Consider the following 27,867-nt stretch of genomic DNA (forward strand, 5'->3'; position numbering starts at 1 on the left):
GTTAGCACTTTAAAGCCTCCCTATTATGAAAAGATGATAGAAAATGCAACAAAGAATTTTGCTGACATGGTAATCTCTGGAGAAATTATTGAAAGTGCCATAAAAAATGGCAAGTTGAGAGGAGGAGAAACCAAGAAGACATCAGAAAAGAAAGAAGCTGAAGCTCAAGCTGTGAGCTTTGATAGACAACAATTCGGGGGTTGTCAACCCTATCCATCTCAAGGTTACTCTCCATACTATCTTGCTGTGAATAATGCCTCATCCTACCCCTACCAGCTAGCCCCACAACCATCTTATTCATCCACTTACCGCCTTAACATTCAAGCTCCTGTAAGAACCCAAATTCGTCCTACTCACCCAGCAAGTGGCTCACGAGAACAACGGACTACTCGAGAAAAACCTGTATTTGATCCAATCCCTATGACTTATACAGAGTTATATCGAGAACTCTATAATAGCCACTTGATTGCCTCCAACCATGTGGAACCACTTAAACCACCCTATCCAAAGTGGTATGATCCTACAGCCCGTTGTGACTATCATTATGGAATTACTGGCCATTCTACTGAAAATTGCACTACTTTAAAGTATAAGGTGCAACGGTTGATCAATGATGGAATGGTAAGTTTTGATCAAGGAAAAGCAACAGCACCTAATGTTAGTGTACTGAGCGAAAGTCAAGAACAGAAAGGATCCGGAGATTCACAATAAATTGAGGGGCAAGATGTCAATAGAGATAAGACTGGTTGAAGGTTTCTTCTGTCATTTTGGGATTTCTTTTCAAACAATGTTAGATTTTTTTGCAATATGACTTCACTTGTTATCATTTTAATAAAGGCAAGTCAATGCATTTCATTACATTTTTCTCTTTCACTCGACCATTATTCCATGCCCTGTTACCTTTCATGACTTTACATTCCCATTTTCAAATTTCAGATGATGAATATTTAGACAATGATAACAATAATTCTGGAATTTAATTTTGAGAACTCATTCACAGAGGAGATGATTTGAGCGAAAATAAAGAGGGTAAGCCATTACCAGAGATGAAAGAGATATATCTTGAAGGTGTGCAATCTTTTATACAAGTTCATGAGCTTTGTTCAATAGATGATGTTCAAGAAAAGTATTCACAATTGAGATGAAAAATGGCCATATTTCTTTTACCATTTGAAAAACCATTTATTGTTACCCCTTTGAGCTTATCATTTTTTTTTTTGGAAGAACCCCAACCAAGGATCACTCTCTACACTAGAGGGTAAATTTTGAAAAAAAAAAAAAGAAAAAAACACCACAAAAGGTCTCAAAAATGGAAAGAGAAAGAAAAGCAAAAGAAAAATAAAAGCCATACATGACTTGGGGCAAAGTAATGAGAATCTTTTGTGTGAGGAAAGAGAAAAGTAGTGAAATGATGTGGGGGCAAAATGCCAAGCTGCATCAAATGATCCTTTGGTTTTGAACCTTTTTAATACATGTTTTGAGCCTATTATATCCTTTTTTTATGACCCTTCACATTGGCCTACATTACAACCTTGAAAAGTCCATTTGGATCAAATGTGAATACTCAACTTGAATGATCATAGGTTGAGCAAAGATATGCTCATGATGAAGCAATGGAATCATGCTACATGAAAGATATCAACACTGGATGAAAAATGAGAAAAGAGAAAAAAAAAAAGAAAAAAAAGAGGAAAAATGAAAAAATGAAAAAAGAGATCCAAATTGAAAACCTGAAAGGGTGATTTTGGTACCAAAAAAAAAAAAAGATCCAGGTCAAATGGCTCACATGAATGAAAGATCAAAGACATCTGAAGATCCCTCAAAAACTGGGGCAGAGTTCGCCAAGCTCAAGATGACTTCAACAGTAAATGGAATGAGTTTTTGAAAAAGAATCCTAGATTAATGTTGAAAATTATCTGAATATTCATCATTTGGACATACCATTCACCTCAATGACATCCAATTTATTTCTTTTCCCATTTATTTTTTACCAAAATAGATCTCCATTGATTATCTTTACCATAATTCACCTTCTGTTCTCTTATTGTTTCACCCCTAGAATGAATTGAGAAAATGCTTGATTGCATTATATTTGTCAAGAATTGAAATGATAATGAATGAATGAATATGTGCTTAAAAGAGTCTTGTATTCATTTGAAAAGAAATCTAAGATGATGAAGAAATGGTAGAGACCTAAAAGAGATGATTTGGAAGGATATATGATGTGATCAAATGAAGAATATAATGGGGCAAATCTTGAAAAATGATGAGTACAAAGATGAATTGGTCGATATGACTTGCAAGTTATGATTGAACAATCAGTGGACAGAGTTTGTTTTGGAATGGTTAATGCTGAGACGCCCATGAGTAATGACCTAGTGATGGTGGATGAAACTTGTTTTGAAATTTGTTAGTGCAGAGAAATTCATTGAATGATGGTCAAGGGAGGATCGATTGATGAAGCTTATTCCAAAGTATTGAGAAACTGAACAAGGAAAGAATGTGAGTGGAAAGGACAATTAAGAGCTACACTGGTTCGATCTTAGAAAAACAGTGTCATTGGATCTTTGAGGAATCAAAGGGCTTGATGCCCAAGAAAAGAGCTTGAGAAACTTGAGTACCATACATTGAACAGGAATTAATTGGCCAACATTTGCATAGCATGCATTGAAATTCATATGCATTTGCATAGCATACACTACTTTCAGGAAAGTATAGTGTACAAATTCAAGAAGCAGGGGTGTTCCAACGTCCCACATGGAAAAGACAGATATGAAAAGACTTTGCAAGTTTGAGAAGAAACTTGTCAGGTAAGTTCCTAATCCTTGAAATAGGATGTCTCTTGGTATCAGGGTTGATTTATAAGACCTTTGGGCATAATCTCCTGAAATCCCTTCAAACATAACTTTCAACTCCTTCAGACATGATTGTCTAGGAGTATTTACTTTTTTAAAGTTCGTTGCCTCTGTTTAGAGGAGCAATTTACTTTCCAAAGTCGTGGTGCCTCTGTTTAGAGGAGCAATTTACTTTCAAAGTTCTGTTGCCTCTGTTTAGAGGAGCAATTTACTTTTCCAAAGTCGTGGTACCTCTGTTTAGAGGAGCAATTTACTTTTCAAAGTTCGTTGCCTCTGTTTAGAGGAGCAATTTACTTTCCAAAGTCGTGGTGCCTCTGTTTAGAGGAGCAATTTACTTTCAAAGTTCCGTTGCCTCTGTTTAGAGGAGCAATTTACTTTTCCAAAGTCGTGGTACCTCTGTTTAGAGGAGCAATTCACTTTCCAAAGTCGTGGTGCCTCTGTTTAGAGGAGCAATTTACTTTCAAAGTTCCGTTGCCTCTGTTTAGAGGAGCAATTTACTTTTCCAAAAGTCGTGGTGCCTCTGTTTAGAGGAGCAATTTATGTTTCTCAAAGTCGTTGAGCCTCTGTTTAGAGGAGCTTTGGTAAAAAACAAAAAATAAAAAATAAAAAAAAAATAAAAAACCAAAAAATGTTGAGTTGAGTCTTGATTGGGTGTCTACGTCTTTGCGCAATTTCTGTTTCACAGAAAATGTGCAAAGAGGGGCAGTTGTAGACACCCAATTGGGTCCAGGCCCAAATCAATTGGGCCTGGCCCAAATGGGTAAGCCCAATTCAATTTTATCTTGTATTTTTTTTTCTTCTTCTTTTGTATTTTATGTATTGTATTATTTATTATTATTATTATGAATTAATATATGTATATATTTATTTATTTATTTATTTTTTGTTAATATTTATGTGTATTTTATTATTTATGTATTATTACTAATATGTATATATATATTTTTTATCTTTTTTATTTTATTTATTTTTTTATTTTTACTTATCTAATTATATATCTGATTTTTTTTATTATTATTTTTATCCTATAATATCTTTTGATTTATCTTTTCTAATTATCTAGTTTTTTTTTTATTTTGATTTTTATTTTGGAGGGCTAGGATTGAAAGTTGAAGAATCCCACTGGGAGTGGAAATTCAATCAGAAGAGTTCAGACTGGATTCAAAGATTGAATTCCCGTCCAAAGGGGAATTGGGATTGATCAGAAACTCCTGATCAATCCCTATATAAAGGACCCCTGTGGTAGACTGAAAAAGATAGAAAACAGTAAGCAAAGCTACTGATTTGAGAGAAAAAGAGGCGTATAGGAAGCTAGGAAAAGTTTAGGAGTGGTCTGGGAGTGAGAAAAAATTTTTAGAAATTTTTGACGAAAAAATTTTTTTGGAAATTTCTGGGAAATTTCCAGATTCCGGCGAAAATTCCAGCGAAATTTGAATTTTCCGGCAATAATTCCGGTGAACATTGAAGTTTTCGACGACCAGTCCAGTTTTCGACGAAGAATCCCAGAAACCGGCGATCTTCCGGCCAACTTCCAGCGAAATTTCCAGATTCCGACGACATTTTCCAAAATCCGGCACCGGTGTTCTTTGGTTTTTAGAGAGAAGGGAGAGAAAAAGGGAAGAAGAGAGAGAGAGGGAGGAGCGTTCTGCTAAAAAAATGAAGGGGATTGCCTTTTATACCCTCCCAAAACGACGTTGTTTTGGCCTTAAGTAACCAGAGGATCCGCACGTTTTGCCGAACCCGACCCGACCGAGCGTCGACCCGATTCTGACCCGCGCGTGCCTGCCCCCTCCGAGTCGAGCCGAGCCGTGCCAAGCCGCCAAGCCGCTCCCCCCGAGCCGTTTCCTTGCCTTGAGCCGAGCCGATCCGAGCCGCTCCAGGTTTTTTTTTTTTTTTCTTTTTTTTTTGTTTATTTATTTATTTATTTATTATATTAGGTTTATTTAATATTCTTTTTATCTTAGTTTTATTTTTATTTTTGTTTTACTTTTTATTATTCATTTATATTTTTTATTATTCTATTTTCTTCAAATAGAAATCAAATTTTCCAAAAAAAAAATATTTTTAGGGAAAAGTTGAAAGTATCAATTTTTCTTAAAAATAAATTTTCAAAAAAAATATTTTTGGGGAAAAGTTGAAAGTATCAATTTTCCTTAGAAATAAATTTTCAAAAAAAGGGTTTTTGAGGAAAAGTTGAAAGTATCAATTTTCCTTGACAATCAAAATTTCAAAGAAAATATATTTTTGGGGAAAAGTTGAAAGTATCAATTTTCTTTGAAAATCGAAATTTCCAAAAAATATTTTTGGGGAAAAGTTGAAAGTATCAATTTTCCTTAGAAATAAATTTTCAAAAAAAGGGTTTTTGAGAAAAAGTTGAAAGTATCAATTTTCCTTGAAAATCAAAATTTCAAAAAAAATATTTTTGGGGAAAAGTTGAAAGTATCAATTTTCCTTAGAAAGAAATTTAAAAAAAAAAGGGTTTTTGAGGAAAAGTTGAAAGTATCAATTTTCCTTGAAAATCGAAATTTCCAAAAATATTTTTGGGGAAAAGTTGAAAGTATCAATTTTCCCTACAAAAAAATTCATTCTTTCCTTCCTTTCTATCTTAATTTTGATTTTGTTTTTTTTTCTTTAAATAATCCGACGAAGGAGCCTCTGCAAGTGAAACAGTAGTTCTTTCTTGCATACTCCTGAGGTGAGAGAATTTTCTCAATTTTCTGCTAAAAATATTAGAGTCAATTGAGAATAATTTCCAACAACTAATTACTTGGTAAAATTTTAAGGCTTTTTGGATAATACAAGTTTAAGTTGGTACCATCTTTTGATGGGCGTTGTGAGGGTGCTATAACCTTCCTCACACGTAACCGAACTCCCGAACCTTGTTCTGGTTAGCAGACCTGAACCTATTCTTTTAGGGACCCTTAAACTTAGGTGTTCCCTGAAAGGACAGATTCCTTAGGTGGCCAATCGCACCTAGATAAAAAAGATTGGTGGCGACTCCCTAAAGTCAATGTCTAGCGATAGATCCCCGGATCTAGACGTTACGACAAGAACAATCAATGGGTAGCCTTGCCAAAGTTGACATAGGCATGACGTTGATAGTAGAGCCATTATCGATAAGGACTTTGGCTATAATATGGCTCTTGCATTTAACTGCGATATGCAGAGCCTTGGTATTTCTTTTTCCTTTCAAAGGAATTTCATCATCGCTGAATGAAATGTGATTTGGCATGACTAGGTTTCCAGCCAGGTGGTTCACATATTCAACAGATACGTTATGTGCCACGTATGCCTGATTCAACACTTCAGCAAGGCATTTCGGTGTGGCTCTGAGTTTAGCAATAGCGATAATAATGAGATTCGAGCTGGCATTTTATTCAACTGTTCCACAACTGAATACTCATTATGTTTTACCAGCTTTAGGAATTCACAAACCTCTCTTTCTGATACTGGCTTCGATTGATCTTCTTCAGGTTCTATCTCAGGATTATTCCGTCTTTCTCATTCTTTAGCCTTCTTTTTTCTAGCCTTCTCTAGCATTTCTAGAGTGTAACATCTCCCACTTCGAGTAATGCCTCCTACACCAGTAATATTGGAAGCATCAGCTTTGGAGACCTTTTCTTTTCGTCCCTGAATTACAGTGTCACAGCCATATCTCCAGGGTACAGCTTTATCATCTTTGTATGGAAAAAGAGTCGGGACTTTAAAAGTTATCAGCCTGGGGAGGAGTTTATCTATGACTGACTTTGGTTTGTTCCCACACTGAATTGTCACTGGTTTTGGGAACAACTTTACAAGCTCATCAGTCATGTGCACCTCAGCATTCTTCAGGTCTTTTTTTTCTTCATAGACCTCCATCTGATGTGAATTCAAGAGTTTTTGTACCTCTGGTGAAATTACTCACAGGTCTCAATGGAATGCCCCATTGCTTCATTATGATACTTGTAACTAGTACCAGCTATATATGCTCCATGATAGTTGTGTGGACTAGCCAGTTGTATCATGTCTGCTCTTCGTAAAATATCGAACAGTTGGTCGAGAGGTGTCTTAATATCTGTCACTTTTTTCTTCATATGACACTCCTGTTCTTCACCTATAGCATTCACATTATGATTTGGCAAAGGATTGCCACTACCATTTGGCGTAGTCATCCCTTCAGTATCAAAACAAATCATCCCATCCTTGATTAACCGTTGCACTTTATATTTCAGGGTAGTGCAATTTTCGGTAGAGTAACCAGTAATCCCATAATGATAGTCACAGTGGGCGGTGGGATCATACCACTTGGGGTAAGATGGCTTGAGAGGTTCCAATTTACTTGGAGCAATCAAATGATTGTTGTAGAGCTCCTTATATAATTCCGTATAAGTCATTGGAATTGGGTCAAAAACGGCTTTCTCACGAGTGGTTCGTTGCTCCCGCGAGCCACCAATGGGGTTAGTTAGGCGATTTTGGGGTCTTAGGGTAGGTTGAATGTTAGGACTATACATGGTATTTCGGGGTCTATGAGAGGTTTGATAGGTTTGGGGGTATGGTGGTTGTGTAAATGGTTAGTATGGGTGAAAAAAAGTGTTATTTATAGCGGGGTGATATGGTAAATATTCTGGTGGTGGGTAAGGTGAATAACCTCTAACTTGCTATTTATCAAAGCTCACAACCTGAGCTTCAGTTTTTTTTTCTTTGGGGCTCTTTTGCTAGATGCTTCACTTCCTTCTAGCTTGCCATTCTTGATGGCACTCTCAATGATTTCTCCCAAGATTACCATATCAGTAAAATTTTTTATTGCATTTCCTATCATCTTTTCATAATAGGAAGGTTTTAAAGTGCTAACAAATAGCACTGTAGTTTTTTTCTCGGTCAGAGAAGGCTGTACCTGAGAAGCAATATCCTTACAGATTCTGCAAAGATAAATGATCTGGGGCTAAATCGATGATATGTCGATATTGACTGATAAAGTCATGTGTCATATCGCTCTAAGAGCGAACGTGAGTCCTATCCAGCTAAACATACCATCTGGCCGTAGAGTCAGTAAGACTATCCTGAAAAACATGCATCAAGAGTTTTTCATCATGTGCATGAGCTGCCATCTTCCTACAGTACATGGTGATGTGGGTTTTATTCCAAAAAAACTTTGATCTACATTGAGTTTATCATCCTAGAATTATAGCCATAAAATTGCTTGATCTGTTCATACTGGGCCTTGGCTTCTTCTATGAAGTTCAAGAGACGCTGTCCATGTTTTCCTATTGGGGTCACCATTTGTCTCACTGCCTCTGCCTCTTCCACCATCTCTCTTACCTTACATACCCCTTTATGGATTTGGGCTGTTAAATGCTCAATGTATTTTTGCCTTCCTAGGTTCTCTCTTTTACCACACCAGACTTGGTAAGACAATTCTCTATGTTTTCTAACCAATGCAGTGATATGGTCTCTTTGTTCATCCAACTTTTGACTTAACCTGCTCAAATAACTGTTTAGCATGTTAATTTTTGCTTGTGCTTCGGTACTTTCTTCTTCCAACTCGGTATATTCTTGTTTCAATCTTGTAATTTTTTCAGTCAGCTCGGTAATGGTTATTTCTTTGGCTCTTTCTCTCACACATAGCCTCTTATGCTCCTGGTGTACCCTTGCTAGATCTTCAGTAGCTGTATCTCGTTCTCTAGCAATCTTGTGAACTTTAACTTCATAACTTTTGGCTGTACCTTTCTACTGGGCTTTTTCTTCTTAAAGCTTCTGAATCTCTTGCTTTAGCTTGCTCTTTTCATACTCAAATTCTTTTGTTGCCAGCTCTAATTCTGATGGTGTCTCTTCAAGTTTTTCTTCTGTTGGTGGTTGAGAGATTTCATAGGTGAATACCATTTCTTGTCTTCTCTTTATTCTCCAAACCAAGTAACTTGGGGTGACTTTTTCAGTGAATGGTCCAAGACTCACTCTTTGAGGATTTTTCCATGCTTTGAGACACCTTAAAATAAACACATTCAAGAGGAGGAGCCTTTGCGTGGCTCAGTGAAGTTTGACTCATAATGTGTCGGTGCACACAATGCTCGGTAATGGTTCGTCTGTCATTCAACAAACTCACAGCCCTTCTAGTTTGAAACAACCTCTTGAAAGTTGAAAATTAAAAATTAATATTTCCTCCGGTCATTTTTTTATTCAAAATTCTTTTATTTCTCTAAATTTTGTCTTTTTAAAATATATATTTATAATTTATAATTTTTTATGTTTTAAAATTATTTTTTATATTTTTTATATTTTTGACATTAAAAATTATTAAAATTTAATTTTATAAAATAAATTTTAATTTTAATATTGTATATATTAAAATTAAAATTTTTGTTCTTAAACTCTATGAAAATTAATGACACCCAAATAATTTAAAACAAAAGAAGTAACAAAAATAAAAAGAGTTTAAAAAAGTAAAAAATATATAAAGACATAGAAAAACATAATATGAAAAATATAAAGAAAAAATAACATTAATTAAAATCAACATATATCAATTTAACAAAAATAAAAATATATATTTTATATTTTCTATATTAATACAAATTGTGGCATAAATTTTATATAAAATATCACAAAAACTCACAAATTGTCATATTTACTTCAAATGCATACGATTGGTCAAACAGAGATTAATTGGGACAATAACGTATAAAACCGTAGAAATTCGTCTGCTTCTCCGTTATTCTTTGTCATTTTCACCATCCTCACCATCTACATTTTCATCATCCTCACCATCTTGATGAATCGTTTTCACCATCCTCATTTTCATCATCGTCTTGATCACCATTTTCATCATCACTGTGGTCTTTAGTGTCATCATTCCCAGAGTCATATAGATCATCATGACTGCCATCATCTTTTCTACCTAGCTTGGCATATTCCTCGATTGATGTAGAAGGAAAATTTTCACCTACCCTACCATTTTCTTTGTTGGTTGTGGTTTTTGATGATCCTTTGAATTACTTTTGTTCATCTGTTACAACAAAGAAGGTCAACATTCAGGCATTTGGCAGAATAAAGTACCAGAAAATAACAAAAGATCAAGAGAATGAATCCTGCTTAAGTAGTTTATTCTGCCAAAAAGAAGGTATGCATCTCAGTAGCTATCAAATACCAAGTTCATTGTCAATGCTATTGCTGATCCATCAAGAATAACTTCAAGTACATATGTCCTACTCAGCAAAGAACTATGAACAAAACAGATGTTTAAATTTTGGATATGAAAAGTGCAATTCACCGACAAAAAAGGTGGCTTTTACTTTTAACATTCAAAACTTAACAATGCAAAGGAATATTTAAGGTATATTTAGCTCATTCAAAAGCAATGCCAAACTCCATAAGCAAGGAGTCTTATAAAGCGAAATTACTCTTTGATTTGATGATTATGTTAATGATAGAATGAATACATAACCAAGCTTGATTGACATGATACTTTTAAGTAACTGACTCTAAAATAAATATGCCTGCTATATTTTTTCTGCTTATAAATATGCCTGCTACATTTTTTCTCAAGCAGAATCTAGAGACAGCATCACGAGATTGTATGAACAGAGTTCGCGTGCCTAGTCAAAATAACAAACGCTGAACTGTTTTTCTAACAAGGATATTTCATAGTAATAGAAAGGTATATCCCTTCTATTAAAAAAAAAAAAAAGAAGTTTGGATCCACCACGGCATTTTATCACACGTCATCAAAATTATAATTAATAGGATAGAACTCCTAATTATTAACTATAATCATGTCTCATGAATTACTATCATCAATTGGTAATTGTTTCCTCTGCAAAGATTTCTGTTTATCAGTAGCAAAGCAAACACATAATTTAACACAAGAAAGAATCACCCTCAGACACTTACAGCACGTAATAATGTTCTGCTATCCCTCTCTCGAGCATTCTGAATTGCCTGAAACAACATTCAACAAAATCAACAGTCAGCACAAAGATAACAAAAAACATAAGATATCAGTCCAGTCAACCTCCTTAAGGATCTTTTGCTCTTCTTCACCTTCCGCAGAATCCCTTTACCAATAACGCAGTAAAAATTCTGTGTGATCTTTCTTTCAAATATATGTATTGGAAATAAGAAATCAAAAGAAACCTTCCAACTATTTGATCAACACGACATCGACATTTTGTACAGACTTTTTGCTCCTTAGCACATCCTAAAAAACAAATCCATCCCAATTGATTAATTGAACAAAATTATCATCCTTAAACACCCCAAAGTAAAATAAAATACTCCACCACCAGCGGTTTGTTATTTGATATATATACATATATATATATATATTTCCTTAAAACATTCCAATAAAAAGAAATACCTTTGATATATATACATATATATATATATATATATTTGGCTCCGTTTAATTTGAAACAGTTTCAAGGAAAATAGTTCCTTTTTTTCCCTAGAAAACGCTTTCCGTCTAAACAAACAGAGAACTAATAACAGAAGAAACTAACCAGAACAGAGATTATGATAAGCTTGACGCACATTGCGTTTTGAGCAAATACTTAAAAAATTCACAAAAAGTTAAATAAAAAACCATTTTTTCTTAAAAAAAAAAAAGTTACTATTTTGCTGTTTCCGTGATGGGTTTATATTTGCCATAACGGCGTTTCCGAACGATTTGTTCTTTACATCGAGGACACACTCAGGTTATTTCAGAGTAAGGTTTAAGCTTCCCTCCAACTTCCCCATCAAAAAAAAAAAAAAAAAAGAAATTTTTAGAACTGAAATAAAAAAAATTTTTTTTTCCTTTAAATAAAAAAGTAGTATTTGTTTACCCTCTCGTTGATTTTATGGCTGGCGTTTGGCTTCCAGGCACACTGGATCATTTTGTTATTCATATATATAAGAAAATTATGTTATTTCTTCAACTAAATATAGAATAGAATTGTGCACTTTGTTATTTAGAAAATCAAAATTAAAATTTTTAACTTTCAAGATATTATTTCAAACGACAGAAAAGAACTTGGCTTTCCTTTGACTCTTGCTTCTTTCTAACCAGGGAATCAAAATTTACTTCTTTTAAATTGTACATGGTTGCATTCAATGGCTTGAAAACATATGGTTCTATTGTGTAACAATGTTAATTAATGCAAAAAATCACACCTCAAACTTGCAATAATCTATATGTTCTTTGTGAAAAAGAAAGATTATGATTCTTTTTACTTTTTAGGGTTAATAAGTAATTTAACCTTTGAATTATATTGTTTTTTTTATTATATATATGATATTTATAGAAAATAACTATGATCTGGTATGTTAATTTTGCTTTCATCAAGTACTTTGTACGTTTACTAATGATGTTAATTAAAATGATACATGATAGATATTGACCAATGAAAATATACCACATGTCTTGATTTTATTCATTAATTTTTTTTTATCATATCAAACATATTATTAATTGAGTTAATTTTTAGGGTTAATGGTATGACAAAATAAAATTTTAATATCAAATAATGAATTTTTTTAAAATTTTAAATTAGGAAAAGTAATATAATTTAAGAGTCAAAACACATGTTAACCTTTTCTGTTTATCATATTATTACCTTCTAGAGGTCCTCTATTTCACTTTCTAAGCAAGGGCAATGTTAGAAAATAAAGTCATACACAACATGCAGTATGTATTAGCTTTGAACTTTGTCATTATTCTAATGGCAACTCCCAAATTAATGTTCTTGGGATCTTTATTTATCTTTACTTTTTATAGAACTAGAATACATCAATTAACCATCTAATACTTCAATTGGACTTTAGAGTTATTATTGGCATTGATGCAACTCATCTCACCAATGCCTCTAACAACTGATTTTAGAGAGTTCCCTGACGATTTTGTTCTGCACCAAAGGTGTTTCCTTTGCCAGAAAATGAAGAAAACTAGAAAGATTGATACTATACTGCCTAGTGTAGCTCCCATGATGACCATAATACGTGTCAAAGAATTTCTACTCTTCTTTGAGTGCTTTTGTTCAAGCATTGGCGATGCAGGAACCAGCTCTTCTTGAGGGTTGGGTGCGACAAGACTACCATCTGATTTGTTCAACTTGAAAATCTCTAAACCATTCAAGATCGCATCCATGTACACTGGATGAGATTTGGTGTAAGGGTGTATTGCAACCCATAAATCTTGTTTATTTGGACTTCCATGCGGCACTCGCACAACATAGTCTTCATCCACTGGAACACCATTACCACCACTGGCAGCGATCACGTCCATACTTGCATCGGCTGTCTGATTATTAATAAATATGCTAAATACACGTTCATTCAGCCGAGTTATTTCTGGTAAAGTCTCGCAAAAATGAAGCCTGACAAGGTAGTAAAACCCAGAATCAACCGGGCACAGCCAGGTAAGATTGTAATTCAAGTTAATACTTGCAGTTGGACCCATTGTACGAGAGGTTTTGTATACAACTTCTGGTGCAGTATAACCCGGCGTGACCTGGGTGTATTTGATTGTAGCATTAGGCTGAAAAGGGGTAACTCCTGATGCTGCTCCAAAGATATAGTTCCCATCTCCATGCCATGTTCTGAACATTCCTGTGTCGTCTATATTTGAAACATCTTCTCCGCCAACATTTAGCCGATAAGCAGTTTCTAGAGCAGTGGTGTTATGAAACTCGAAAAAGTAGTTGCTGTCTAATAAGCGAAGAGAGCCATATATCTGGCCTGTGTAGATGTTGTTAGGCATAGAAACAACTTCTATGCCATTCACAAAAGCAAAAGAATTTGGCGACGGGGTGAAGGTGACATTTATCGTCTTATTGTTCACGGGAATGACAAATTCTTTGATAGTGAAGGCTTGTGGAGGATTAATAGCAGAAACAGTTAAAGAGGCACTGAAGTTGTCCAGGAGAGTGTAACTATTAGCAGTTACGGAGAAGAAGGAAGTGGCTATATTAAGGCCAGGATATTCATTTGGGTAGAAGTAGAGACGAAGAAACTTGGGGCCAGGTGAAACGGGGAATTTGTATGTGAATTTGCCAAGAAAAATACGAGCTGTCATGTAAGGCACTTCAGTGACAGAGAGTTCAGAGGCTATGGAAGCAAACGAAGAGGTTTTAGAACTGGTGGAGGAATATTTGAAGTCAGCATCGCCGACCCAGTTCCGGCCATCATCAGATTTAGTGTTTGATGACGCACCACAGTTCAAGAGTATGTAGTCAGTAGGAGTATAAGAAGCTGAATTTGTTAAGGAGGCTGAAGAGAAAAAAATGAGGAGGAAGATCATGGTAAAGATGATTAAAGTTGGCATTGTGAATTTAATTAGTGTCATGCTATGGGGTAGAGAGCTAGAAGCATAGAGCTTAATATAACGCAATTCTGCCAAGTTCCAGCTATGGATTGGACACGGTTTTTAAGAGTGATTAGCCAATTTAGTGATTGAAAATTTTAAACCAGATAAGAAGTTTCTAATGAAGTGGAATTTTAAAGAGAAGTGGCAGTTGACTAGGGGAATAGTGAGTCATGTCTTTTTGACCTGCTTAGATATTGTTTTAGCTGGCATTGGAAGACAGCTTCTATGCCATTTATTTCTGAGAACGAGAAACTAATAAAGCCAGCAAAATGACCTCAAATTGGAGCAGACACGAAGAAACTTGGGTCCAGGAAAAGACAAGGGGAGGATCCGAAATGATGAAAGCAGTCATGTTTGAATTTGAAGATGAGCAAATTCATGAAGCACTGAATGCAAAATTATTGGGAGAAGAAAATCATGCTATGAGAGCTAAAATAATTTTTCCGAAATGACTTTTACTTTGCTTTGCTCTTGATTTGTTTTCTTACGAAAGATGGAGGAAAGGAAAAATTGTCTGTACTTATCTTCTACTTTCGGAAAAGATTTAGAGGAATTTTTTTAGAACTTTAAACCTAACACTAAATTCTAAATTTTAAAGCCTAAATCTTAATTCATATTTGTGAAATTTTTTATTAAAAATAATTAAATAAAAATTAAATTGAAAGTTCAAATTGATAGATTAAAAAATTTTGTTAAATCATATTTATAAAGTTTTTATTAAAAATAATTAAATAAAAACTAAATTAAAAATCTAAATTTACTAAAAAATTTTGATAGATTTTTTATTTGTTGAATAAATATTAATCAAAATTATAAAATATATAAAAATTGTCTCCAAATTGTTTCATGTCGTAATTTGATAGACAGCTATTCTATGTCTTACAAAAATTGAGGTTAAATTTGAGAGATACCAACTTCTTTAGATCAAACACCATTTCTCTTTTTTTTTTCCCTACATTTTACTTTCCCTCACGATACTCAAACTCTATAAATAAATAAATAAAGATTTACAAAAAAAAGTTTGGTTGATAATGACATGTAAATATTTTTTAAAATTTATAAATAACCTTTGCTTTTCACCTGTTTGAAAATTTGTAATGTTATTCCAACTTTTAAATATTTTATTTTAATTAAACAAAGATTAAGATAATAATTTTGCATTTATTAATTGAGATTGATAATAAAAAATTAATATATTTTTATACCATAAAGAAAATATATGTTAAGATATAAAATAGAATATAAATATCTTAAAAATGCATAGAAATTAAACTTTTAAATGCAATTTTTTTATGTAATTTTTAAATAATTAATTTTTATATATTTAATTTTCATAATTAACAAAATATGATTATATTTATATTAATACATATATTAAAATATTAAAAAAGTTTTTAGAATAAATTATTATTATAATTTATTATGATTTTAGCTAAAATTTTATTTTATAATTAATTCAAAAAAATTATAAATATTAAAAAAAAATTTGACAAAACTAGGGTAACAATCTAGTTTAAATTATAAATGATATTTTTAATATATTTTAAATATATATTATTAATCTTCTCATTAAATTTTATCAATATATTATTTTAAATTTTTTATCAACAATTTTATTAAATAAATTTTGAAAACAAATTTCATCTATTTCACTTTAAAAACTTCATTTGAATTTTATCCTCTTCTTCTATATTTAATTTCTATGATGTCCCATCTCCTAGAACTAGGAGTTATATATACGACTATAAATGGTTTTACCGACTTAATTTTTTTTTTTTTTACATTTTCTTTGCAGCTTCTTAGCAAAATATATTCACATGGCAAACCAAATGATTATATTGTTGTGCGTTTGGTTTTGCAAATTGACTTGGCCTTTCTCATTATTCATTTGATAACATAAAGTTGAAAGCCTCGCTAATCAGCATAAAGAAAAGTTGAAGTCCCTACATTTATTTATTTATTTATATTTCTTTCTGTGTGAACTTAACTAGTTTTCTTAACAAATGAAAACAGGCAGGCAAAGAACTTTCTTTAATTGTGACATTCATGGACAAGATTTAGGTAAAAGTTTATAGATGAAGATATGTTAAATTTTTTATTAAAAATATTAAATAAAAATTAATTTTAAAAATAAAATTTTATATATTGATAAAATTTAATAAAAAACTAATAATATGTAAGAAATTTATTAAAAATATTATCTACATTCACAATTTAATCAATATTTATTGAATGGTGAAAGTTTATCATAATCAATAAAAATATTTATTTAAAGAAAATATCAATTTAAAATTTGTATATTTGATCTATATAAAAAAATCTTTTAGTTTATAAATTTAACTTTTAAATTTTAATTTTATTTGATATTTTTACTAAAAAAATCTTAAGAATTTTACATAGAAAATTTTATCAAAAAATTTTCTCCATCTTCTGAACTTAAAATTTATTTTTATAATTATTTATTGTTGATTTCATATTGGAGGCAGATATTTCATTTCCAATCATATCAAACTCCATTAAAAGGATCATTATATGTAAGAGAGGCACACTAAAGAAAATTTCGAGCACTGGATGCATAAAAAGCAAGAAAAACAAATTAAACGGGTAGGTAGCCAAGTACTTTCCAATTAAACCTACTCATGAGCTGAATTAAGTCAGATTTGGATCGAGTTTGTTATGATATTTTAATATTTTAATTAAGTTCGAGTTTGATTAAGTTTGATTTTTTGGATATCATTTTTTATCCAATTTTGTTCCTCCACCCATAGTACTTGGTATTTAAAATTGAAATTTTTTTTTTTTGTAAATTATTAATTTAATTAATTTTAATTAAATTTATGAGTCCTTTTTTACTTGGATCCAATTTTATTTTGTTAAATGTAATTTAAAATTAGATCATTATTTTTTATAAAAAAATTTTATTATATTATAAGTAATAAAACAAATAGGATTTATCCATTATAAAAATAAAACAAATGAGTTTTTTTTTATTATAATAAAAAATATTTTTTAATTTTTAGATAGTGTCGGGCTGAGCCTAGGCCTTAAATGATAAAACCCAACTCTACATTATTTTTATTATTTTTATCAAATTTCATTTATTTGTCCACACTCATTTAATGAACTTAATTTTCATGTCTAAATTGTTTAAAATTTCAAGTGAACTTCTAGATTCGGACAGACCATCCAACTCAAGTCTATTTTCAATTCTAAATTACAATTAACATGATAGTTCGTTTTGTCATATGTAGGCCTCCCAATAATCCCATTTGGACTTTGATCTCCTAAAAAACATGCAGATTGACCTGGTCTTCTTATGAATTAATTTGTTTCATGTTTATTTTTAGTACCATAGAATTCAAATTTATTATAGTAGCATTTACTACTTTGCAAGTAAAAAAATTAAATTGTTACCATAAATAGGAGTATTTTATAATCGTTTGGGTAATATAATTTTTTCACCACAAAGAGTGACTTAGTGATCCAAAAGGATATTTTGGGTCATTGATTATGTTAACATGACAAACCGATCTGATTTATCAGATCATATGCACGTCATTGTAACCAGCATGATAGCCCATTTGAGGCCCGAATGGTCAAACTGATATGTTGTCCGCACATTTGGAATCAACTGACCATGTCAAGTGGGATCGGGCCACATCGGCTTAAAACTATCCACCTTAGGTCGGGTCCTTTAAACTCGGCCACATCCTCCTTCAGGTATAAACACCTGCTTTTTCCAAGTAACCCAAGTCATCAATGAAGCAGTCCATTGTTGCACTCTCAACTTGTGAAGCGAAGTATGTAGCTACGGCCTCAAGTGCATGTCAAGCAATCTGGTTGTGCAATTAGATAAGTCAGATTCATGTTCCTATTGAAGGTCCTGTGAAGATTTTTGTTAACAAAATTTTTGCAATCAATTTTGCTAAGAACCCAGTCATACGCGAAAAAAGCTAGCATATTGACATCCGTTTTCAGTTGCTAAGAGACCAAGTTGACAAAAGAGCAATTGAGCTAGCGTTTTGTAAGTCTAAAGACCAAGCGGTTAACATCCTTACCAAACCATTGAACTATGAAGCCTTTGTCAAGCTGAAGCGCATGCTGGGAATGACTACGCTATCGAAACAGCATTAAAGGGGATGTTGACGTTAATTTGGATTCCTCCTCAACATTCAATTAGTGGAGCTCTAGTTGGTGGAGTTGGGTTTTTTTTTTTTTTTTTTTTATATATATACATAATTAGTGGAGTCTTAGTATTTAGCTAATAATGGTTATTATTTATTGTTATATGAGTTAGTAGAGATGTGGTTTAGCGAAGGTATCCAACTTAGTTATTTTATTTATTTATATAGCTGTCACCCAGTATTGTTGTAGAAGTATTGTTGCAAGTCATTAATCTACTATTTTCGTATTTTGCTTTTCACTTTATGCATATTTTTCTTTTTTTCTCTTGATGAAGTATTGTTGCAATTCATTAATTTATTATTTCGTATTTTGCTTTTCACTTAATGGATATATATATTTTTTCTCTTGATGTTGTTATACTGCTTTCATTCTTCATAAGTTACCAATCTGTCTGGCAGCTTCATTGATTTTCTTATGTGATAAGGAAATTAAAAAATAAAAAATTTGTGATATTGTGCTACATAATGCATGTTAAAATATTAACAAAAGGTCAAAATTTATTATTGTTCTTGACAGATGCTTGGAAACAACCATTTTCTTGTTTTGATGCATATCTTAAAAAAAATGTCACATGACAATATTTATTATACGACATTCATACCACGTGATAATTTATTCCAATTGTTAAAAAAAAAAAAAAGGTTAACGGTGTAAAATTTTTTTTCAAGGGTTTAATTGATTGTATAATTGAATTAATGTTTAATTGATTATAATAAAAAAAATAATGTTAGTATGAAATTTTTAATTAAATAAAAAGACTTAGTTAGTATTTTAATTATTTCTTTTTTTATATATTCTTTGTAGAAATTACATTAATTCATAGCATGCAAACAATTCTCTTTCTTTTTGCTTTTATTTTTCACAGCAACGACTTGGTCTTCGGAAGATTATGACCCTTTCTACATCAACCTTCCAATAAATTTCTCAGGCCTGATTTGGATTTCAACGGAGCCATGGTGAAGCACGATTCAAGATGTAAAAAATGCAAATTTTGTGTTTAGTTGAGATCAGTGCGGTGCCCCACTCTAACAGAGCTTCAGTTGTTTGCTAGAACCTCATTGGTTCAGAGAAAATTTTTTACTTTCAACCACAGCTGTTTTTCATTTTTATTCTCCCTTGTTTTATATATTTTTTAACTTTATTCATTTTTAATTTTGTTTTATTTTTAATTTTTTATTTAAAAGTTTTCAAAATGATTTATTTTTTATAAGATAAAATTTTTAATTTTTAATATTTACTAACAAAACTATTGTTTAACATAAAAATAATTTATTAATTTTATAAATTTAAAATAATTTAAAATTTTTGTTAAATATACATTTTAATTTAATATTTTTAATAGTAATTTTTTTCATTATAATTAATCTCATCATCACAATTATATTTGTATCTAACGTATATATTTATAATTAATTTTAATTTCATCAAAAATAATCTCATCTTCATTATTAATTTTAATTTTATCAAAATCAATCTTACCACCGATCTAAATAGATCTCCTATCAATAACAAAAAGTTTTAAGCCCCTATACATATTTATACGCGTTGAAGCGCCAAGCAACAATCTGGACGCTTTCGTCCATCTCGTCCACCCTTTAACCCGATTTATTTTCTCTTTTCTTTTTCTTGATAGAATTTGGATTTCATTGATGTCAAAATCAAGGAAAAGTTTTCACGTCTTTATTTTAGTTACTCAATTATAAAATTCACGAATTGGCTATTACTATTTTAAAATTTAAATTTTTTATTCACTCAATTATTAGACATTAATGGTTTATCAGTGTGATATTTCATGTATCATCCGAGATTTATAATGTTGCATTATCATATCATTTAATATATCACATGATATTTTGGTGTATTATTATGAAATATTTTATAATGTAAATTTTGAGTATTAAAAAGAAAGAGATAAATTAAATGTTTAATTATTTAATTTTTTATAATTTTTATTTTGGTAATCCAAGTTTTTTAAAAAATTATAATTTAATCATCCATGTTGTAAAATTTATTAAATATTTTTATTTTTGTCGTCAATATCTCACTGTTGACTTGGAACCGAGGGGTTTCAGAAAAAAATCTAATGTATTGCCAAAAAAAAAAAAGCAGCAAAGTTTGTATTTAAATTTTAATATCATCTCCCTTTTATAATCTCGGAGAACACAATTTCAGATTTCATCCTATCAATATCACTTCGCGTAACATTATTCCTTCCACCACTGCTAATCGTGCTCCTTGATTCTGACACTTGCCCACCTGAAACACTAAACAAGTCATCATCATCATCATCATCATCCATGGTGATGACTCCTCCGCCATGGGAGTTCATCACCTGATGACTCCTCTCAGTTGCCTCTTGGATTTGCAATGCAAATTCTAAACCCCAAACCACATCATTCATCATTGGCCGTTCAATTCCTTCGTCACGAATGCAACTTTCAGCAAGATCACCGAATTTCTGTAGGCATAAAGGTGAAATATCACCCACCATATTTGGGTCCATGATTTGTTCAAGGCTTCCTATTTGCATGGCAAATCCTAGCCCATCGAGCCAGGTTGACTTGATCCTTTGGTAGCCCTGGGATCATAGACGGTCAAGCACATAATACTTCAAATAAAACCACACTAAACGAGTAAACATCCGATTTCTCAGTCAACTGTTGCTTTCGATAGTATTCAGGATCAACGTATCCGACACTCCCTTTTACCACAGTGCTGAAATGGCTTTGAAACATGTCTATGGGACCCACTCTAAGACAATCCGAAGTCAGAAACCTTGGCCACCCAATTCCTGTCCAATATTATGTTCGTAATGAATAGGTGGTTCAAGGTAATGCAATCCACACGGGCCTCCAATGCAAATTTCCAACCTCCTTTTCCATGGTAAAGGAGGATTTTTGGTTTTGTAGAGATGATCCCTCGCGGCATTTACTCATATACAAGAATCATTTAGCCATGATCACCACAGAAACCAATCAGCGAGACAAGATTAACAAGACATATCTTGGAGAGTAGTTCAAGTTCAGTTTGGAACTCCCTGGTCTCTTGCATTGATGATGAATCTAGCCTTTTGATTGCAAGTTTGCAACTGTGGTTGACCCACAATCGATGCAACCTCTGTACACGTGACCAAATCCTCCTGATCCAATAATGAATTGCTCATCAAAATTAAAGGTGGCTTCTTTGATGTCAATGATTCAGAACCGGCGACAAAGATCGGACGGTCGTAAGGAAACGCTGGTTGTACAGGTGGAGTTTGATGGGCAGAGTACTTGCCCCCAATGATGATTTGGGTATGCTATTGCTAACAGCTGAATCTTTTAGTTTCCTTTTGTTCTTGAAAATGAAAAATCATATGATTAGAGAAAGAGCAAATGCACCACTAAAGACAGCTATGGTAATGACCATAACCAGCTGTGAGAATCCTTTTACCTTTTTCCTAACGGGGGAACCTTGCAGTGCCATTGGTGCAGGACTCAAACTTGGTTCAGGATTTGGCATTGCAAGACTACTGTCTGATTGGTTGAGTCTTAGAATCTCTAAACCGTTCAGGATTGCATCACATACTCTGAACCTACGTCTTTGCTCGGGTGTAACGCCAGCCAGAGAATTTGCTTACTTTGACCTTCACTTGGAATCAACAAAACGTAGTCTTTATACACCGGAATTCTATTGCCACCACTACATTTTATCACATAAGCATGAAGCTCAGCGATTTAATTGTTGATGAATATGTCAAAGACGCGTTGACCTACCGTTGTTACTTATAATTGAATCTCGCAGAAATGGCGCCTAAGCAGGTAGTAGAAGCCAGTATCAATTGAAAAATTCCATGTGAGATTGTATTTCATGTTGATATTTGGATGATCACCCATTGTTCTTGACGTGCCATAGACAGTAGCCGAAGCAGTATGACCCGGGGTATCTGGTGTGTATTCGACTGTAACGTTAGACCGTCTAGCAGTAGTTCCTGTTGCAGCCCCAAAGATATAGAGCGAATCGTCAAGCTATGTTCGAAACATGCCTGTATCATCTACGTTAGCCACGGTTGCTCCTCCGACATTTAGACGATAAACAATTTTAAAAGCAGTAGCGTCAGGAATATCAAAGGGAGTTTTTTACTATTCACAATGAATACAGAATTCTCGTGCTGGTACATGTTCTTCGGCATGAAAACTACTTCAATGCCGTTTACAGAGGGCAAAGAGTTTGGTGATGGCAAAAAGGAGACATTTAGCATCACAGTTCCCGCAACTGGAACCATAAATTCTTTGATTAACAGGGCCGCCTTAGTGTCTTCAGCTGTTAAATAGGCACTGAAATTTTTCAAGAGTTTTCCATCAAAGCCTTAGTCTTTAACAGGGTAGAAATAGAGACGGAGAAATTTGGGACCAGGTGATACTGGAAAGCTATAGGTGAATTTAGCATGAAAAATCCTAGCAGTCATGTAAGGAACTTGAATAACAGAATGATCCTGACTGGAGGCTGTGGAAACAAATGAAGTGTGCTCAGTATTAGAGGTAGAAATTTTGAACCATTCATCAGTGACCCATCTCCGACCATCTTCTGATATTGCATTTGATGTTGCACCACAGCTGCGGAGAATATTATCAGTTGGGGTGTAAGCTGCTCAGTTGCCAGCTATGGTGAAAGGGAAAAGGAGATGGTGAAACACCAGGTAGAAAATGAAAGGAAGCACGGAACGGAATTCTAAATCTTCCTAAGTTATCTATTGGAGAGAGCAGGTGTAGGAGAAGGAATAATATAATTAGAAGGCAAAGCTTTGAAGAAAATAGGCACCAAGGGGTCAATAAGGTAGCAGAAAGAACTGCACAGGTGGCTTACCGTTGTTCTAGAATTTTTAGACCCTTAAGAAGTTAAGTGAACTTGAGATTTGTAACGGCAATAATGAATTTTACATAGGTTTTGATAATAAGTTGATTGAGACTGGATCTCGTCTGCTTTTGCTTAGCCCATATTCAAAGTGCTTGCCTTCCATTAGATGTTTTTAAATTTCCAACCTGAAAAACGGGATGGAAGCCTGGGACGTGGCAGTTATCTGGAAAGCATATCTTGACTGCTTGAGTAAATATCTTTAATCAGATTTGATTGATTTTTTTGAACAGCATAGTTTTATAAGAACTGTTTTTAACGCTAATATTCACCTTCATTTCCTACATTTCATTTCTCTACCTATGGACTCTCTTAGTGTCAAGAGTCACCACCGACTCTCTTGATGAGTGGATTCTTTGCTGCCACCTAGTATATGCTTTATTGGCAGCTGGAGTTTTGTGCTTTGTGTTGCAAGTTCCTCACTTTGCCAGCAAATAGCTTCCTTGCGTAGGATTAATTTTGTAACAATATAATGCTCTTGTTAGTTGTATTATTGTAGTGTGACAATGTACCTCATACATTGGATCCATTCTTGAAATCCTTATACGGTTAATGCAGAAGTAGATTCAATCTTGAAATTGAAACGCAAGAACATTTTCTTTGAGAAAGAAGAAGGTTTAGAATTCATATTTTCAATTATTTTCCCTCAAATTCACATTTCGATATCTTTTTGAGCAAGAGAAGTGACTAACTTTTGCGAAATTGGATCAATTATCTTGGATTGTCTCACTTCATCCAAGTTTTCGGGTCAGATTGAGAAAGACATTGACAAGACCTTCTGTGGTTTTCATACCTTAACCAATTTGCATACTCAGAACGTTTCAGCCTAAAGAACTTTGCTTCGTACTAAACCTTGATTGCGTTCGAAAATAAGACATGTTCAGCTTTTAAAGGAGAATAACTACTCATGGTTTTTTTCTTCCAAGCTTGGAAATTGAACTCAGTGTGGTAGAAATCAGAATGATTCATATAATTCTTTCTTATTAATCACAATATTCTAACATTCTCTTAGACTTGTTACAAAAATAATAAACAACATTCTTCCTAATAACAGTGACAATAAAAGGAATGCAAAACACAAAATCTTCATATCCTTTTCCTAAAATTTATTTGAGTCCCCGTTTGCAACGAGTATATACAGTGCAAAGCCGATAACCATTAACAATTGGTTTTATGCAATTTCCACATTTATATATATATATATATATATATATTTGCATTGCAAATTGGTGTTTTCTCCAAACCTCGATAAGAAAAATAATTTAGGATCCCCTTTAGAACACTTCTTCTTCACCTTCAATGTATTCAGCAATTGTTTCATCATATGTTGTACTATTTGTTTTGCTTTCAGGAAGGGCTGCTGTGGACGGACTTGTGCTGAATAGAATTACCAGCAAAGAAGCTAAATAGAACACTGGAAAAAAATTTTCATTGATTGATTAGGGTCTTACCGTGGGGGACTTTGCTCTTTCATCTTCAATTGTAGAAAGAAAACGACGCGGCTTTTTCTTGACTTGGTCAAGATAATTTTCATGTTAAAATGAAATCAGGAGTAATTTACCAATTTTCTCACAGCTAAGAACAGATTAATGCAAAACTAGGTTCGTTCAAAGTTGGATTTCCTCTCGGCCATTCCTGTTTTTTCTGTTGACTTTAAGTAAATTTCTAAAGACCAGTGTCCATCCCTACCATTTTCTGCCAAACTGGGACCAATGAAAATTAGGACAAGGAGTCATCACTCTGTCTAAAAAAGAGTTAATCGATGGCGGTGTCACCACGGTAGCAATCAAATGGTTAAACCCATTATCAAAACAAGGAGCCCACGAATTCCGAACAGAAATTGCAATGCTCTCTCAACTCAGGCATCTTCATCTTGGGTCTTTGATTGGGTACGGGTACTATGGTACCATCCGTGATAATCTTTATAATACCAATGATCCTCCTTTTTCATGGAAGTTAAGGCTTGAAACTTGCCTTGGAGCTGCCCGTGGATTGCAATATCTTCATAGAGATGCAAAACAAAGTACCATCCATCGTTCGCGATGTGAAATCGTCCAGTATTTTATCGGCCGAAAATTATGTTGCTAAAGTCTCTGATTTTCGCTCTTCCAAATTGGGTCCTACCACCATGTCCCAAACCCATGTTAGAACTGTGGTCAAGTGTAATGTTGGGTACTTTTATCCTCAATACATTGTCGGCAGCAACTGACTGAGAAGTCTGATGTCTATTCAATATGGTGTGGTGTTAGTTTCAGTTGAGACACCATGTGTTAGGCCGCCTGTCATACAAAACATGCCAAACGGGCAAGTTAGCTTGGCTCATTGTGGTCCCATTTGTTGTTAGAGGGTTATAGATCTGCCTCTGATGGTTATAGTATTTCTCTAGGTGACTTTAATAAGTTTGTAAGTACCAAAAATAATGATCTCCAAGATAAGTTCGATTTAAAGGTTGGCAGTGTCAGTTAGACATAGTGTTATTTTTTTTTATGAAAAATGATAATATTAAATTTAGAATCTAATTTCGTTAATTCCTGATATTACTTTTAAAAAATAATATTTAATAATTTTAAATTTTAAATTTTAATACTTTTAATTTTTATATCTATCCCCAAATTACAGTTGTTTTTATATTTAAAAAAGTTGATAATATTATTGTTTAATTAAGAATATTTCGTTTAAAAATAAAAATTTTCTATCTCCAATCCAAGAAATGGAGACAGAAAATTGTGGTGACAGTAAAAAGGAAACAGTACGAAAGTAGAAGAAAAAGACAATGACTGATGTCCGATTTTGATACGACTTGCATACTCGTGACAAAATAAAAACAAAAATACAATTTGCATAAAAAAAAATTGCAGCTCATGAGTTTCCATTTTTTCTTTTTTAAAGTATACACACTCATTTTTTTTATGAAACCTCAAAACTTGAATATGCAGTTTTGCTGTTACTATTAACTCTGTTAGAATAGAAAATGGGTTTTAATCGGACCAAATTATTATTGCAAACAACAAACTATCTAACTTGGCCGATAGTCAAACGAGTCTGAACAAATGTAAGATGTTTTATTAGATATGATAATTATAGTATTTTTGTTTGTTTATTTCTTATAAATAAATATAAAATATAAAATTATCATGGTATGATTAGTATCAATATGCTAAATATAAAACAAATTTTTTTAATTTTATCAAATTTTTATATAATTTTACTAAAATTTGTAATAATATTATTTTTATATTTTTATATTATTTTTATATTAAATCACCGTATTATATTTAAAATTACTTTGCATTCGTTTTAGCCACTATGGATCAATTTGAAAAAACATTCGAAATAACAATTTGATGGATATTAATTTTAATCTGTGAACGTTAATACAGACAAACTATGCAACACTTTAGCATTTTCCTTCGAAGAAACAACCCAGTTTTGTAATGGCTGCAACTGGTGAAATAACAATTTCAGAACCAGAAATATCTGAATGATGAATGATGAATTTCTTTTTAATCATAAATCTTATGATCAGGTCGGTTTATCTTTTTCGTGTGAATGATGAGTATGAGAAATTTCTGAATAAAGAAGAACAAGCGTGGTGCAACAATAAGTACAAAGGGGAAGCTATTAACAGGAGAGAACCACAAAAGAAAAACATAGAAACTGCAAAATCAAGCAGGAATCGGGAGAATTATAGTTTACATAAGATGAACTGAATCCATTCATAGTACTGAATCTGGGTCAGAATTTTACCAGATTAAAAGCAGAAGAAAAATACAGTAACCCAAATGAAAAGATGGGAAATAAACCTGCTACAACAGTTTGATCGACAAGAAAAACACAACATTACAGACAGTAAAAGAAACAGAAAGGGCTTTCTGTTCTGATAGAACAGTTTATTTTTGTAGTTAACTAAAATCTTGTTTTCGGCATTCATTCACTACTTAGTGACCTTGGCGACACCTATCGTATGTTTGACAACCCCGGTTGTCCTTATTGAGGGCTATTGCATACTTGTCTCCTGGAAAAGCTGGACCCTTCTGGACAGCATTATAAACTATATAATTGCGTTCTAGAATCCTAGCATTCACTCCAGCACTCGACTCCATCAAGAACTCTTCTTCTCCAATGAATTCAGCAATGTTTCCGCTGTTTGAGCCTGAGCTTTCTCCACTGACCAAAGCTGCTTTGGATACATTTGGGTTGAGTAAAATCAGTATGACCGCTAAAGCAAAACTAAGCCGTGGGTTCTTCATGAGTTTAGCAGTTCCCATTACTTTCTCTCCTACCGCAGAGTTTGTAAGATTGAAAAGTAGTTATAAAGAAAAGTAAAAAGTACCATAAGATAAAGAGGGAAAGGCTGTCCCTGAGAGATCTTGTATTTCTGGTGTTTCAGCTACTGTAAAATTATTATATACATGTGATTTGCTATGTAATTAAGTCACTATCCAATTAACAGCTCAGTCAATAATCGTTGTTTTTTTGGATTTTTGTTCTGTTGTAGGATCACGAGGCTGATTTTGCCAAAGATTAATGGTCCCTCGACATGGACTAGCGAGCGAGAAATGTCATGTAGTGTGATAAAAATAGCGATTCTAATTATCATTTAAGTAGACGTTAACGTTG

The 27,867-nt window shown here is 32.9% G+C and overlaps 4 pseudogenes; 1 reads left to right on the plus strand and 3 right to left on the minus strand.

Annotated features, from left to right (window-relative positions):
• Positions 1-9,540: 9,540 nt before the first annotated feature.
• Positions 9,541-11,701, minus strand: LOC149512199 (uncharacterized; annotated as a pseudogene).
• A 716-nt stretch (positions 11,702-12,417) lies between these two features.
• Positions 12,418-14,242, minus strand: LOC111313560 (receptor-like protein kinase FERONIA pseudogene; annotated as a pseudogene).
• Positions 14,243-20,488: 6,246 nt separating this feature from the next.
• Positions 20,489-23,353, minus strand: LOC111313157 (receptor-like protein kinase FERONIA pseudogene; annotated as a pseudogene).
• Positions 23,354-23,387: 34 nt separating this feature from the next.
• LOC111313156 (putative receptor-like protein kinase At5g39000 pseudogene) lies at positions 23,388-26,957 on the plus strand (annotated as a pseudogene).
• Positions 26,958-27,867: the final 910 nt, after the last annotated feature.

Source organism: Durio zibethinus, chromosome 23 (genome assembly GCF_047325235.1).
Source record: "Durio zibethinus cultivar Kanyao isolate XHJ-2024 chromosome 23, ASM4732523v1, whole genome shotgun sequence".
In the NCBI taxonomy this organism is placed as follows: Eukaryota; Viridiplantae; Streptophyta; class Magnoliopsida; order Malvales; family Malvaceae; genus Durio; species Durio zibethinus.